This window comes from Columba livia, chromosome 1 (genome assembly GCF_036013475.1).
Source record: "Columba livia isolate bColLiv1 breed racing homer chromosome 1, bColLiv1.pat.W.v2, whole genome shotgun sequence".
Taxonomy (NCBI): domain Eukaryota; kingdom Metazoa; phylum Chordata; class Aves; order Columbiformes; family Columbidae; genus Columba; species Columba livia.
Window position 1 is genome coordinate 3,060,483 of NC_088602.1, and position 16,082 is coordinate 3,076,564.

Sequence of the window (16,082 nt, forward strand, 5' to 3'; positions counted from 1 at the left end):
TCAAACCTACACCTTTGAGGTACTAGAGAGAGCGTAGAGGAGGGTAACAAAGCTGGTGAGGAGCCTGGAGCACAAGTGTGATGGGAGCAGCTGAGGTACCTGGGGGGTTCAGCTGGAGAACAGGAGCTGAGGGGAGACCTTCTGATCTCTGAACTGCCTGAAAGGAGCTTGGAGCCAGGGGGGTCAGGCTCTGCTCCCCAGGAACAAGCGCCAGGAGCAGAGGAAACGGCCTCAAGTTGCGCCAGGGGAGGTTTAGATTGGATATTAGGAAAAAATTCTTTCCGGAAAGGGTTGTTGGGCATTGGAACAGGCTGCCCAGATGGGGTCACCGTCCCTTAAATGGCGTTTAGACGAGGTTCTTAGAGACACAGGTTAGTGCTAGAGTTAGGTTATGGTTATAGTCCATGATCCTGAGGGTCTTTTCCAACTGGAATGATTTTATGATTCCATTCTATGATTCTATTCCTTGGGGCACCCCACTGCGGAGAAGTTTGCTCGCAGCCGGGCGCACCCCCTCGGCGACACCCCCAAAAGCGAAGCCGCAAGTCTTTGGGTGTATCCTCCTTCTCCTCCTCCTCCTCTTCTTCCTCCTCCTCCTCCTCCTCCCGCCGCTGCTGCCGCTGTCCGGGGCGGAGCCGCCCGCCCCATCCCCGCCCCGCTCCCGGGAGCGGGCGGCGGAGCCGAGCGGAGCCGCATCGGGGACAGGGACACGGCGCTGTCACCTCCCTCCCTCCCTTTTGGCTGCCCCCATCCCACCCTCCGCCGGGGGACGGGGTCGCTGCCGGGGGGAGCATCGCTCGGCGGGGCAGGGGTCCCCCCTCCCTCGGGGCTTGGCGACCTGGAGGAGCTTCGCGGAGACAGCAGGTAAAGGGTTGGACTGGTTGGACTGGGAGGAATGGGTGGCTTTTGCATCCCCCCCCCCCGCTGCATTCCCAGTGAGGGGAGCGCAGGGTTCGCCTGGGTGGGGGGGCGATGCTGAGCTGGGGGGGTGTTGGCTATATGACAGATATGGGGTTTGACCCCCAAAAGGTGCACTGTTGTCCGAAAAGGTGTTTCCTTCCCCAAAAGGTGTTTCCTTCCCCAAAAGGTGTTCCCTTGCCCTCTGTGCCCCCTAAAACAATATACACCCTCCCCCCTGCCTTGCTTGCTTACCTGGCCAGGAGCATCCCAAACAAAGTTGGGATGTGAGGAGGGCGCTACCATAGGGGACACCCACCCAGGGAGAGGTCTAGGGGTACCCCCTGGGTCTCCAGGACACCCCGCCAACTTCCCCAGTTTCCAGGGTGTGGATCCACCATCCAGCCACCCTTTTTTGTTTATTTTCTCTTTTTTCCCCTTTAGGCCCTACTTGTTTTACAGGTAACACTTCATTTTTAGCCACCGCTCTCCAAATAATGGCATCTGCAGTGTCCCGCGGCCCCAGGGCTTTACACCGGGGTTGTCCGGTGTCGTCAAATCCTGAGGCAGCAAAATCCCAAGAGGGATTTATTGCCGCTTGCAATGAGCGCCCTGTGCCCATCCAGCACCCTCTGAGGATGCTATAGGGATGTCCTGGATGGCTCTTGGTGACATCCCCCACCGGGAGCAAAACCCTGTGTTAAGGACCCCAAATTTCTTGCCAATACTGAGAAAAGAGGGTGTATGTAGAGGGTATTATTTTTGTCTTGCTGCTTGGCAAAGGGATTGCTCTGAAAAAGGAGTAATTCAGGAAAGGGAGGAAGGAAAAATACATCTCATTGCTGTTTTATAGAAGCTCTTTCCCAAGTCCTGTGTGTTCACTGCCCAGAAAACTGGGCGTTGAGGAGTCGCAGTCGAAATGTGAGCTTTCCCCTGGAAAAGGTCTGTTGTAGCAATTCCTGCTGTTGGAGCTGTGAAATTTCACCCCGGCGAGATGGAAACGGGGATTCTTCAGCCAGAAAAAAGCTGGCTCTGTCAAACTCGCCACGCTCCGGGTTTTCAGGGGTGGGTCTGCACAGTCACTATTATTACTTGTAATCGCGTTGGCTTACGGGTTATTTTTGGGGCTGGAAAGGGATTACGGATAGATGATCGGAACAGTCATGACCATGCTGCAAGTGAAATGAAGAACTGAATTATGCTTCTCTTCGCTGGCTCTTTGTCCCTGTGTGAAGGAAAATGAGTGCTTGCTCAGTAAGCTCGCACAGGTTTTATTCCATTAAAAAGTTATGCCGTGCATGGAGAATGTTAAACCCGAGCCCGCTGTTCGGATGCTGTGTTCTCCTCAGGCTGCTCCCAGCTGCCAGGAAATTTAGGCTGTTGCTTATTAGCGAGCAAAAGTTAGACCGGTGCTTATTCTTAAAGAGCTTTTCTTTGGGTTTGGCTCACACAGTGATGCAGGATAAATGCCTTCTACCTTCTTTCCTTCTTATAAATTGCCAGCTTGCACTTGGCAGGTGTGGTGGGGGAAAAGCTGAAGTAAATGGATTTCCTGCCTTGCATTTTGTCTGGCGTGTCTTGATGTTTGCCAGTCATCAGATTGCAACGGAAAAGTGGTCCATTAGTGCATTATACAGCCTTTATCCACCTGAGCAGTGATGCATCCTGAATCCTTAAAGCCTGCTATTTTAACATGTTTTCCTCCGTCAGGACCTGAAGCTGATATCCCGGCAATATTTAGCTGTAGAATATTTCTCCGTGATTTAGAAGGCGCTTCTTCAGCAGCGAATATAAGCTCTGCTTTGAGGCAGAGTTAATTTTAGAGTGGGTGTCTCTGTCAAGCTGTACTTTTTCTATTAAATAACCATGTTCTGCATGTTACTCTCTTCCCTGCGATGAATTCTGTACTTGAAGGCGAAGCATGACTGATGTTTGTCTTGTGTGTCGACAACGAACAGTGCAAAGAAAATGAGCCCTGGTTCAATCAATGTGTTTGGTGTGGGGTTGGAGCTTCAAAAACTGCTGGCTCGGGATTAATGATAAAGGGTTTGGTTCTTGCAAGGCAACAAATTGCGTTTATGAACCAGGAAGATGATAATGAGATACTGAGCCAGCTGCAAGGGTCATGGACTATTTATTGCACTTTTATCTATAAGCTGCTGTGTATATTTGATCTCGAGTAGCTGCATTAAAATTGCTGTAGAGTTTTGCCCTGCTCAGTGCCAAAATTTAAGGTTTTGTTGTTTCTTTTATTTAGTGTGTGGGTTATAATAACTCACAGTTGCAAATAGTGGTGTAGGTTGAGGTCAAGGTGCTGGTACCAGCTGGTTCATTCACCCTCTTGTTATCTTAGAGTATCAAAGTGATACTCACAGGTGGTGGAAGTTAAATCTGGATCCCCTTTTAACAGCCACACCTGGAGGGAATATTGTCCTTTAACTTGCTTGGTGAGCCTTCCTGAGGGTGAAGAGAAAAGGGTATGGTTGCACCTTTGAGATGCTTACCAGCTCATGCATGGGGATGTGGTTATCAACATGAAGAGTGTTTGGGTTGGATGTGGATGGGCATTTAGGGTTCTTCCTGAGAGTAGCTTTCCTAAAACATGGAGTGTAGAACATGCTTTATCTGGAGGCTACAACACTGGTCTGAAATTCCTTTTTCTTGAGAAGATGCATCGTGCTTCTGTTCAAAGCCCTTCAACAAGATGCTTCGCACCTTCTTGCTGGTATTGAGATGATGTGAGTGGGTCCACCTGGCAACCACTTGGTTTTGGCCATAAAGAGGCTTCGTTAGGCTGCAGCAGCTGGTAATTAAGCTTCAGGGAGAGCCAATGGTGGAGAAGAAGTGATTTTGGTGGTTTGTCCTTGTGCAGGAAAATAAGAAGTGCTGTTGGGGTGAGGAGGCTGTAGCTGCTTTGGGCTTTGCTGGTGCTGATTGTAGCTGTTGTGGGGTAAGTGGCATCTCTTGGCTTCTTCATTTACAGTTGTTAATGGGTGTTTTCTCCCCAAAAATCACTGGTGTGAAGTTGAGCGGTTCCTTCTGCTCAGGAGAGGGCAGTGTCACACCAAGGAGCGCTTTCCTCAACCGTGCTAAAATACCATGGGGATGAAAACCTTTGCCCACCCAGGGGTCTTGCAGAGGTGCAACATCCCGTGTGGGACCCAGGCACCTCAGTCCTTCCTTCTCAGGTGAAATATTCACTGCCCAGCTCCTCTCCCTGACCCTGAAGATGCTGATGGTGTTTAACAGACCTTTGCAGGAATATTCTAAGCACGATGCTGGGAAAAGGGATTTAAAAGACTGTTTATAGCAGTTTCTGTTGCCTGCCAGCCCCTCTATAAACAGTGATTAGATACAGCTACTTTAATGCACGTCTTGACTTCGGTGTTTGGCTTTGCTGCTTTTTCCTCTTTAGCTAACCGCTGTGTTCTCCCCACTTCCTCCAAAAATACCCACAGATACTGCCAGGACAACTGCCTGAATATTTGGTTAAATGGCCTGTCGTTGCTCAATAACCTGAAAAAAAAGCCTTATTTTTTTTAATATGCATTTAAATATTTGCAGAAGGTTTCTGCCAAGGAGTGGTTTCAAGGTACAGTGTGTTCCCTCGGAGGGTATTCAAACAAGGACCTTCTTGGGTGGCAATTGGGGGTTTTTCTGTGCTCACGCCTATCTCGATGCGCCGCGTGTTTTCACAGGCTGAATCCATTACACTTTGTCATTGAGCTCTGTCTCTTCTGCCTGGCTTGGTCTTTGGGAAGGATCAGCTTTATGAGAAATGTTTCTTTTGTCAATATTTCTTTTTGCACTTTTTTTTTTTTTGGTGGTATTGCTGAAGTGGGCTGTTTTTTTTTTATTTTCCCTGGATGAGGGATGGGATGGGGGTAGAATGGAGGTAAATAGCACCTTGCCCTGGGGTGATAAACAAATCAGGGCACCAGCTCCATCACATCTGTGCGGAGGTGTGCTGGTCACAGAATCCCAGAATGTCAGGGGTTGGAAGAGACCTGGAAAGCTCATCCAGTGCAATCCCCCCATGGAGCAGGAACACCTAGATGAGGTTACACAGGAAGGTGTCCAGGCGGGTTGGAATGTCTGCAGTGAAGGAGACTCTACAACCTCCCTGGGCAGCCTGGGCCAGGCTCTGCCACCCTCACCAGGAAGAAGTTTCTTCTCAAATTTAAATGGAACCTCTTGTGTTCCAGTTTGTGGCCATTACCCCTTGTCCTGTCATTGGTTGTCACCGAGAAGAGCCTGGCTCCATCCTCCTGACACTCACCCTTTAGATATCTGTAAACACTAATGAGGTCACCCCTCAGTCTCCTCTTGTCCAGCTCCAGAGTCCCAGCTCCCTCAGCCTTTCCTCACACGGGAGATGCTCCACTCCCTTCAGCATCTTTGTTGCCCTGCGCTGGACTCTCTCCAGCAGTTCCCTGTCCTGCTGGAACTGAGGGGCCACAACTGGACACAATATTCCAGGTGTGGTCTCCCCAGGGCAGAGCAGAGGGGCAGGAGAACCTCTCTGACCTACTGACCACCCCCTTCTAACCCACCCCAGGTACCATTGGCCTTCCTGGCCACAAGGGCCCAGTGCTGGCTCATGGTCACCCTGCTGTCCCCAGGACCCCCAGGTCCCTTTCCCCTACACTGCTCTTTAATAGGTCATTCCCCATCTGGTGGTTAATCCCTTCCTTGGAAATAGCTCGTACTGCTTTTAACGTAATTTCTTAGTCATAACAGAACTGAATCCTCCTGCTCTCTGAGCACCGTGTCACCGCCTGCTCACGAGATGGGTTTTCTGTGAGGCTTTATCTGGTGCTTGGGGCCGGGCTGCTGGATCCTGGAGGGTTTTGGAGTTGCTGGGCTGTAAGTTTATTCTCTTTTTGTCTGGGAATGCTCAAAAGGATCTGTTTCACTTTCAGATTTGCCATGTGGCACCGTGCTAACGCAGGTTTTTATCTTGTGCTTTTCCCCTTAAAGCAAGCTTGCCTTTAATCTTTAATTTTAATTTATCTTTTTAAAATCCTGCCATTTCCCTTAAAACTCCTCTGTAACTTGTACAATCTCTTGATGAATGTCTGGTCCCTGCATTTTGCTTCCTTTTTCCCTCTTGGGTGAGCTGAAATGAAACTTCTCCCTCCCCCAGCCTGAGGTTGGATGCACAATGCAGAAATATTCTGGTCATCAGCTTTTTTTAGCTGTGCCGTGTTTCAGGCTCAGATTTGCACAGGTTGCTCGGGGAAAGCATCTTGTATCTGACTTAAATAGCACAAGCGAAGACCCGGAGTTTCCTTTAATAGGTATTTTGCGTGCAGCATTTAAGAAGATGTGATGGACAGGCAGTACACTTCAATGTCCAGGCGTTCTGATGGGCCACTTATTGATGAAGCTCTTGAGTTGACATCCACCTAATCGGAAATCAAATTGCCTGAGTCTAAAATCGAGTTGGTGGTTCAGTTCTCTACTGCAGAATTGCAGCAAAAAGAAGAAAATGTATTAAATTTTCAGACTTGGAAGTGCGACCGCTAACGCTGTGACTTGTGGTTGGAACTTGGTGCCTGAAGGTGGTGGGTTGATGCACCAAGTGCTTCATGAGGTTGTTGGGAAGTAGGTCCAATCCTGGAGCAGGTCACTTAAGAGCTTGGTGAGGATTTAAGGCCATGTCTTGCTGTCCTCCTAAATTTCTTAGAACCTTGTCACTAGGGCAGAAACCTGGTGTCAAGGGACAAACTTGGCCCTTCCAAGGTGTCCTTTGTGTGTGACCCCATCTGAAACCCATCATACTGACTGCAGAGCTCTTTTCTGAGCAAAACCTTGGAGGACAATGGTAAAACTGGGATATATTCAGGGTCATGCCTCAGGTCCCCTTGCTGTGCCCAACGCTTTTCCATCATGCTGCCAAGGGGCAAGACGAGGCCTTCCCAGATCACACCAACTGGAGATGCTCCTGGTTCCCAAACCTGGTATCTGAGATGGGACTTAGACTTGTTTACAGGGATTTACCACAGCAGTGCTGTCACTCTGATATTTGGATGGATTTTGGGGCGTGTATGTTTTTGTTTTTTATTTCAAGAGACAATTTGGACTAAAATATTTCCTGTGTGTCAGTTGTTGATGTAGGAAGGAGTCACCCAACCCTTTGGCCTTTCATGGAGACAAAAAAGGCTTTTTGGAGAAGATACGAAGCACACATTCAAAACCTTCCTTACACAACTCTTTCTTGCATGAAGAAGCCCCATAAAGAAGTTTTTTGAGGCTGTCAAGTAGGTGATGTTTTGTAGGCAGTCGCCTGGTACAGCAGTGATTATGTTTGCAGGTATTGTGGGAATTTTGGTGTCAGTCTGCCTACTAATTATTCATGTATCTCATCAATGAGACTTTAAACTGTCAGTCAAACCTTTGAGGTTTGAAATCCAGCAAACGGGTAGAGTTTGTGTCCTGGTCTGGGTGTCCAGGCAGAAATCCAGCTGTGTGATTTGCTCTGTTTCTATCAAGCTTTTTGTGTCGTGATTTTTTCCATCCGTGGCCATGAACTGGCTGTCGAAACTTAGAGACCTGCACAATAATAATTGCTTGTCATCGGTGGATGGTTTTGGGCTTGTTGGGAGCCCTGGAATTTGTCAAGCCAAGAGGTGTGGCGAAACCTATGACTTCTCAAAACCTCTATTTTTAGATGCGCTCCCGCTCATGTGCAAATTATTTTTATCATAAACAATTGCTCTGCACTTAGTGCACTGAGCTTGTAAGTCCTGTTTTCCAGCTTTTACACAAATATCAAAATACATGCCAAATATATATATATATATATTGCTGCCTTGTTTTTCCATATGCTCATGAGCTGGGTCCTATGAGCTCCCAAACCGCTTGCGATGTTGTATTTGATGCTCTTGAAATATATAGAAATACATAGTGGTGCGTGGCTCTCATTTTAGGAGTGGGTTATCCCCCTGCTTGGGCTTTGGCATTAGCTTCAAAAATCGCTGGTGTCTGACAGCCCACAAGCTTCTCGCAGTTGTGCTTGTCGTCTTCTGTTTCTGCTCCTGCCTGAAACCTGGAGGCAGAATCCGCGTTAAAAACCAAGCAGCTAAACTTGTATTTAGCTCCGAGTTAATCACCGAAAAGCAGAGTGCTTGCAGTCCTCATTAAAAGCCTAATTTAAAGTGCAAGGCTGACAGCTTGGTTGGAGATACTTTCCCTCATCACAAGTGTTTCCTAATCTGACTCCTTTGCGTAAGGATGTGTGGGGGGTGGGTTTTTTTAATTATTTTAAATTTTTTTAATTTGGATCTTCAGGCTTCTGCCCTTGGAGAGCTATATGTTAAAGGAATACAGTGTACTTCTTGATAAGACAGCTGTATATGTTAACACGTTAATGTGATGGGAGTCGGCGTGCTCTATGTCTCTTAGGCTGCCAGGGAAGCTTTTGTGCCTAGCAAGGTCACACCGCTGCGTAGACGCATGTTCCCGAAACACAAACTATGTGGGTTCTCCTTATACAGCTTGGCTTTGCGGAGGAAAACAAAGCTGCTTGTGGGATTATAGCAACAGAACCGCTGGAAACACAGGCAGGAGCTGAAGGCTGGCATCTGAGGAAACGTCCTTCCTCGTGTTTGTAACCAGGCAAGTATGAGCCCTGGAACGTGGGGCTGTTGGAGAGGGGCCAGAGGAGCCACAGAAATGATGTGAGGCTGGAACAGCTCTGCTGCGAGGACAGGCTGAGAGAGTTGGGGTGTTCAGCTGGAGAACAGAAGCTCCAGGGAGACCTTAGTGCAGCCTTTCCTGACTTAAAAGGGGCCAAGAAGAAAGATGGGGATGGACTTCAGAGCAGGGCCTGTTGCCATAGGACAAGGGGTGATGGTTTGAAACAAAAAGAGGGAGATTCAGGCCAGACATGAGGAAGAAGTTTTCCATAATGCTGGTGATTAAACACAGTCCCAGGCTGGCCAGAGAGGTGGTGGATGAACTTTCCCTGGAGACATCCCAGGCCAGGCTGGACGGGGCTCTGAGCAACCTGAGCTGGTGAAGATGTCCCTGCTCATGGCAGGGGTGGCACTGGATGAGCTGTGAAGGTCCTTCCAACCCAAACTATCCTACGATTCTGTGACGTGCTGTGGTTTTGGCTTTGGTCCTGGGCTTGCATGGGGGCATGAGGGGTTAAAAAATTGCTCTGTGGTTTGCTAGACCTCTGGAGCTGTAAGGGAGTCTCTCAGTGCAAAAAGGTCTTCCTGCCTTTGGTGCAAACCATTCCCGACAACTCCCTCTGAGGAGTGTGGGGTCTCTTTTGCTCTCGCAGGAGTTGTGGTAGAGGTGGGAACCTGTTCGGCTTCCTAGATATTGTCAATGGGGCGAACATGTGTAACTTGGGAGCCTTTTAAAAAAATGAATAGTCCACCCAGAGCACCTTGGATTTGATAACTAAGGTTAGCATCTACCAGCCTTTTTCGTCTGCTTCATTTAAGAGAAAAGTCTTTAAAGCAAACTGGAAGTGTTGTTTTAAGTGAGACTGATGTATCTAGTAACGCAGCTCCATTAGCTCAATGTAGCCTGGAAAATTCCTCTCCCTGTTGGAGGGTGAGGGTGTTAGGGACAAGGTGGGCAGTGCCACCAGCATGGGCAACCTGGGTGCAATGCTGTCCTTGCTGTAACTCGGAGTCCTGTGAAGCCACCATGCCTCCTGGCACCTGTGGCACTTGGGGACATGCTCCCCAGGGAGGTGTCACAGCCCCAAGCCTGACAGTGTTCAAGAAGAGACTGGACCACGTCCTCAGATACATGATGTGAACTGTGGGGTGTTCTGTGCAGGGACAGGAGTTGGACTCTGATCCTTGTGGGTCCCTTTCCAGCTCAGGACATTCTATCATTCTATGATTCTACTTGCTTGTGGGGTGATACTGACTGGTATCTCTCTCTGGATAGTGAAGTTGACCACAAAGAAGCTGTTAAGTGGTTGCTTTAAGGCATGGGACACGTGGCAGAATTTCATGTGTCCAGGTGAATGCAAGGTCAATTCATTCAGTTTTGGGATTCCAGCCTTCAAAACCTGTTTTGTTACGCTGCTCCTGCACTGGGTCTGTAATGCAACTCCGGCTCTACTAGAAATTGTTGCAGATTGGAAATGCATTTTGTTTGGGGTCACCTCTGTAGAGGTGTTGCAAACAGCTTGCCTGCTTGTCTCCATCTGCCAGGCTGGGAAAACTGCGGTCCATGCTGATCTCAAACCATGCTTGGCTGCATACCAACATACTGGGAAGCCTTAATGATGCTGGTGGCCTGTCCCAGTGTCACCTGGAACTGGTGGATGGGCCCTTGTGGTTGGGGGTGAGAGGTTGGCTGGTTAATCGCAAGGCTGGATTTGAGCCTGTGACCTGAAAGGCAAAGGTTCCTGCCAGGCTGAAAATCCCTCGTGGTTTTTATCTTCTTGGTGAGCTCAGCGCCACTGTTTACACTGGGAATGTGATTAGTTGGCAGGAATGTCGCCTGTGAATTTACTGTGAAGCTGTAACCTGATGTTCAGACTTTCCTAGAGTTGTCCTGCAGTGAACAGTTAAAGATCCTCTTCTAAGAGCAGAATAAGCTTAGACTAGGTGAGGGTTCCTCTTTATTTCTAAAAGTTTCAGTTTATAATGTTAAAAAACCCTTCTGTCCTGAGCCCTTAAACCCAAACTTCTGGGGTAACAGTCTGTTTGTGCTGAGTGCTGTACTGGACCCATGAGACCATCACTTATGCTCTCTTGGCTTCTTCCTCCCAGCTCAGGGAAAATAGTGGGTTTTTTTTTTGCTATATCTTTGAAATTTGTAGGTCAGCTGTGTGTTCCCTGGAGGGACAGACCTGGCTTAAGGTCTGGAGTCTGGTCTACTTCTCTCCTTGAGCAATGTATGGGCTGGACGTAGGGTTGTCCTTGCTGGGGGCTGCGAAGCTTTTGAGGGGACGTGGGGTGAGGAGCAAGGGAGCTCCTGAGGTCATGAACTTGGGCAAACAAGAGTCAAAAGCCAGCGTGTCCCCTTGTATTCCTGCACCTTCCTTTCCTGGGCATGACGTGCTTCTCTTTATCTCTGCTGATATTTGCAATGGTGATAAGAAAGACTCTGTCACAAGCGTGCTCTGCGGCAGATAAAACCCACTGTGCGCAAGAGCTGTTCCAGCTGAGAGCTTACCAGTGCTATTAGAACTTTAATGATCAGCGGGGCTTGAGAAATGTGGGTGTTTTGGGTCCTTTAGCAGTACAGACAGTACATCCAACGAGGAGTTGCCCTGGAAGTGGTGCTGCTCTGTAAGTCCCTCTCAAATGTGCTTTTATTTAGAGGAGGTGGATAATTTGGGGAATGAGACTTGTAAGTTGGTCGAGAATGTGTCTTAAATGTAGCTGGATGGTTACTGCGCTGTATGTTTGTGTGTGTAATGAGCTGGTTGATGCTTAATGAATGTGGTAGCTGGTCTCAGTGTGGACTAAATTAAATTGAGGGATCCACCTTCTTGCATCTTGCCAGGCTGCTCTTTGCTTGGAGAAAGAGCTCCTGGTGCTTTTGTGCAGCTATTGACTAGGGAGGACAGTTGGCTTGATGGTCTTCCAAGGCACTGAGTTCTACAAGGATGGCAAAAACATGGGTTGAAGCTGATAAAGGGTAGGGTGGTGTAGACCTGGACCAGGAATCACTTGGCTCCCACCTTGGACATGTGTAATTCCCAGGAGCTCCCATGTGTTGCCTGGATGCATCGAGGTGAGTGGGGAGGCTGCTGCAGTGCGAGTGTGGGCATGTCTTGTCCTCCTCAAATCTGGGCAGCTGACTCCATGCTTGTACAGACATCTCCATCCTCTTGGCATCTGCAGCTTGGAGCTTTCTCTGATGGGTAGGTGGCCATATCTTTAGATTGGATATTAGGAAAAATTTCTTATTATAAAGGGCTGCTGGGCATTGGAACAGGCTTCCCAGGGCAGTGGTGGAGTCACGATCCTTGGAGGGGTTTAAAAGATGAGGTTCTTAGGGACTTGGTTTAGTGCCAGTGTCAGGTTAAATGTTGGACTGGATGATCTTGATGGTCTTTTTCAGCCAAAATGATTCTGTGATCTCTCTTAAAACAACAATACTTTATTTTCTTGTGCTAAAGTCCTCAAGAAGGATTCATGGTGATACCTGCTTTACAGGAAAATGATGTGATCACAACAACTGCTTAGAAATTTCCTTTTCCCTTCTGGCATGAGAAAATGAAAATATTTCTCTCTAGCCTCTGCAAAAGCCCCTTCCCCAGGAAGGATGGAGCATGGAGGTTGAAACCAGGCAGCCAAGAATAAGTCAACGACCTGGAAAGGGAACCTGTTTCTTTAGCTACTCCTACTAGGAAGTGGAGCCATGGTGGGAAGAAGGTACTTCCCTTGTTTGTTTCCCTGTTGTTTTGTTTTGTTTTTTTCACGACTGCTGCCAACAATGCCACAAATGTACAGAAAGTCACAGGAAAGAATCAAACCTGAAGTTCATCTGCTGTTGGCCATGGCAGGAAGGTCCTCCTAGATTGCTGTCCTCTTGAGTGCATGTCCCTTTTGCTGTGAACATGGGACAAATCAGTCCTGGTTGTTGCTGTGCGTGTTAGGCTGTCCTGCTCTTGAAGGCTTTTTAATCTCACTTTTAGAACAACTTTACCCTTTCTATTGAACTGATGTGTTCTCCAGAGGGGCATGAAGAAGGTTGGTTTGAACCAAATAGTGGTGTGGTAGGAGATGGAGGATGGGGACAGAGGTGGGACTTGGCAAGAGTGATACTTGCTGTATAAGCCTGTGCTCTGCAAAGCCATGCTCTAGGGTTTTGCCTGGCTGAGCCAGGCTTAGTTTGAGGAACACCAGCCCTGGCCATGCTGCAGATAGTCTGAGATGGCTTTTGAGAAAAGTGGGGAAAAAGAAAGCTTGTTGCTGTTACGTGCTGTTCCACACAAGGTCAGCGTGACCGTCTGGCTCCCGAATCGGGTAGTCGGGGTCACGTTTTCAGCAAAAGCTGCTGCTCAGCTGTGTAATCAGCTAATGGGATTTAACACAGCATCCGATGTTTCCAACTTGGCTTTGTCATAGCAGCCTAGTCCAAAAAGCCAAAGTTAAAATAAGTGGAAATGTGAGTTCCCGGGGCTATCCAATTCCAGCACCTCACATAGCAAAGCCATGTGATTTCTGCCAGAATTGATATGCTGACCATTATATCTGAATTGACTCAAAATGTTGGAAAGCTGGGGAGAAAGGGCATCTATTGGTACTTATTATAGCTCAAACACCTTGTGCTTCAGGCAGTGCCTCCTGTGAAATTCCTCTTGTTTAAATACCGCAGTCAGACAACACAAACCAGCCTTTCGGATCAAGGGAAGGTGGCTGCAGTGACTTCAAGTCCTCTTTTTACCTGGCTTGCTGCTGACTGGATCTCTGAGCCCCTTTATACATCTTAGAAGAGGTTTTCTGCTTCAAGTTGGAAGTGAAATACAACCGTGGTGGAGCCTGGGGTAAGATCTAGGAGGATGAAAAAATAAGTGACAGTAGGAGGAGGCAGTAAGCTCAGCTTAAATCATATTATGCACGTATCATCTCCCCTTTAACTGTTCAGTCTCTGGCATCAGATCTGGACCTCAGCCTGCTTTATTTGTTCCTGTGGTGGTGTTTTGTTAGACTCAAGAAGATAATTGCTTACGAAGGCTTGTGGAGTCCCAAAAGGGGGATTTGTGGGAGAGGAAAACTTGTCTGGGTGTTGCTGGTTCATGGGATTGTCCCAATGTTTGGTCAAGAAGCTGGACTTTGCTGCCTTCTTCTACACATCTCAGCTCAGCCCTTTGCTGGGTGCCCTAAAAAGTATTGCTGTGTTTCAGTGTTGCCTGATGCTTTGGAGATCTTCTGCTCCTAAACTGACCATTTTTGATGATGGATCCCATATGTTTGATTCTGAAAGGTGCCTTTTTTGCTTTTGGGAAGGTATGACATAAATATTGCCTAAAACACTTGTGGCTGTCAGCTCTGCTGAGCCAGCTCTTGGCCAGGGGTGTGAATATAACCCTGTTATGTCTCACGCACCATCAGGTTTAATGCTTGCTAAATGGCAGAGCTGTCGAGAAAGAGCATTGGGCTGAAGCAATGTAGTCGGTATTAAACACATAAACAGAGCTGCAAATGGCTTTCGAATAAATTGTGCTGTGGTTCTTTGAGTGGATATATAGGGAGTGCTGAGGTGTCTGGATTCCCCCGCAGGGCTCACTGCCAGGTGGGAGACTTGGGAATTTGGGAAGGGAGCAGCTATCTCTTGGATGAGGGAAATAGAGTGACTGTAAGCAAGTTTTGCTGGTGACACCAAGCTGGGAGGAGTGGCTGACACACCAGAGGCTGTGCTGCCATCAGAGACCTGGACAGGCTGGAGAGTTGGGCGGGGAGAAATTTAGTGAACTAGAACAAGGGCAAGTGTAGAGTCTTGTATCTGGGCAGGAACAACCCCAGGTTCCAGTATAAGTTGGGGAACGACCTGTTGGAGAGCAGTGTAGGGGAAAGGGACCTGGGGGTCCTGGGGACAGCAGGATGACCATGAGCCAGCACTGGGCCCTTGTGGGTTAGAAGGGGGTGGTCAGTAGGTCAGAGAGGTTCTCCTGCCCCTCTGCTCTGCCCTGGGGAGACCACACCTGGAATATTGTGTCCAGCTGTGGTCCCTCAGTTCCAGCAGGACAGGGAACTGCTGGAGAGAGTCCAGCGCAGCCACCAAGATGCTGAAGGGAGTGGAGCATCTCCCGTGTGAGGAAAGGCTGAGGGAGCTGGGGCTCTGGAGCTGGACAAGAGGACACTGAGGGGTGACTCATTCATGGTTACAGATATCTAAAGGGTGAGTGTCAGGAGGATGGAGCCAGGCTCTTCTCGGTGACAACCAGTGATAGGACAAGGGGTAATGAGTACAAACTGGAACACAAGAGGTTCCACCTAAATATGAGAAGAAACTTGTTCCTGGTGAGGGTGGCAGAGCCTGGCCCAGGCTGCCCAGGGAGGTTGTGGAGTCTCCTTCTGTGCAGACATTCCAACCCGCCTGGGCACCTTCCTGTGTAACCTCATCTGGGTGTTCCTGCTCCATGGGGGGATTGCACTGGATGAGCTTTCCAGGTCCCTTCAACCCCTGACATTCTGATGATTCTGTGACTCTGTGTCCCCAGTAGTAATAAATCCTCTCCTTGCCATGAAACATGAAGTCTACATTTCAACCATTTCCTTGTTATAGAGTTGAAACCAGCTACAGAGTTTGATGTTAACTTTTTTTTTTAATGTTGTAAACAATGGGCAAAGTAGGGTTTACCACTTCTCTTGCTTTTGTAGAAGAACTGTCAAATGCTGGAAGATCTTGGTATCAAGGTGGCATAGGCTTAGTGAAGACCTGTGTGCCATGGCCAAACTGGAGCTTTTGGGTGCCTGAGGTCTGATAAGCTGATATGTTTTGTTCCTGGAGTTGTTTGGTTGTGTCCTGTTGACGCGTGGAACTGACCTTACAACCCTTGAGGTTGTAAGGAAGGTATGGAGTTATGATGTTGGACACACAGGGAAAACTATTCACCCAAAATGTCTGTATTTTACAGTAGTTGTGAGCTTGGTTACAGTAAAGTGTTACATATTCATGGAAGTTTTAGGAACACCTATACATATTCATAACCTGTCCCTGAGAAGACGGTTCTTATTAGAGTTCCGGGAGACCATTTCCATAGTCTCCACCTCTGGCTCCTCCTGGTTGCAGCTGCTCAGTGATCGTGAACCCAGGTCCTCTTTCTCTGTACACAGTCACCTTTGGTCCAGTGTGATGAACTGGTTAGGTCTCAGACTGATGAGCTGGTTAAAACTGGCGTATCTCCTGGCCTGTGCCCAAGTTTCTGTTATCTAGTTCACCCAAGGATGCACCCAAGCATTATTATATTTGCAAGGCGTCAGTGAAGTCCTGTTTCTCGTACATTAAGTTACACAGAGCTAAGCAAGGCTGGGCAATAGTGATGTGGGTTAAAGGGTTAGCTCTCTGTGTCTTCAGTGATGTAGGCTAGGGTTAGTTCTTTAAGTGTCAAGTGTTTAGTTCTTTAAGTGTTAATTAGTTAATTGTCAATTCCCTGTATCAGTGTCATACTCCATTTCAGGCAGAAGGTGCTTACATTTAAGAAACCTTTTTTGGTGTGTGGTTTTCTGTTGGTTGTGGGTTTTTTGTTG

General features: G+C 48.1%; 1 protein-coding gene across 3 annotated transcripts in view; it reads left to right on the forward strand.

The window, feature by feature from the left end:
* Nucleotides 1–641: 641 nt before the first annotated feature.
* The window catches only part of GDPD5 (glycerophosphodiester phosphodiesterase domain containing 5), a 189,088-nt gene continuing 173,647 nt past the window's right edge, over nt 642–16,082 (forward strand). Inside the window, exon 1 of one of the 3 annotated variants that reach the window (XM_065065554.1) lies at nt 642–864. The gene's annotated coding sequence lies outside the window, so the exon portion shown is untranslated. Of the gene's footprint in view, nt 865–11,042; nt 11,169–16,082 lie in introns of those variants that run through there. The other 2 variants (XM_021285101.2, XM_065065505.1) reach the window with 2 other exon arrangements.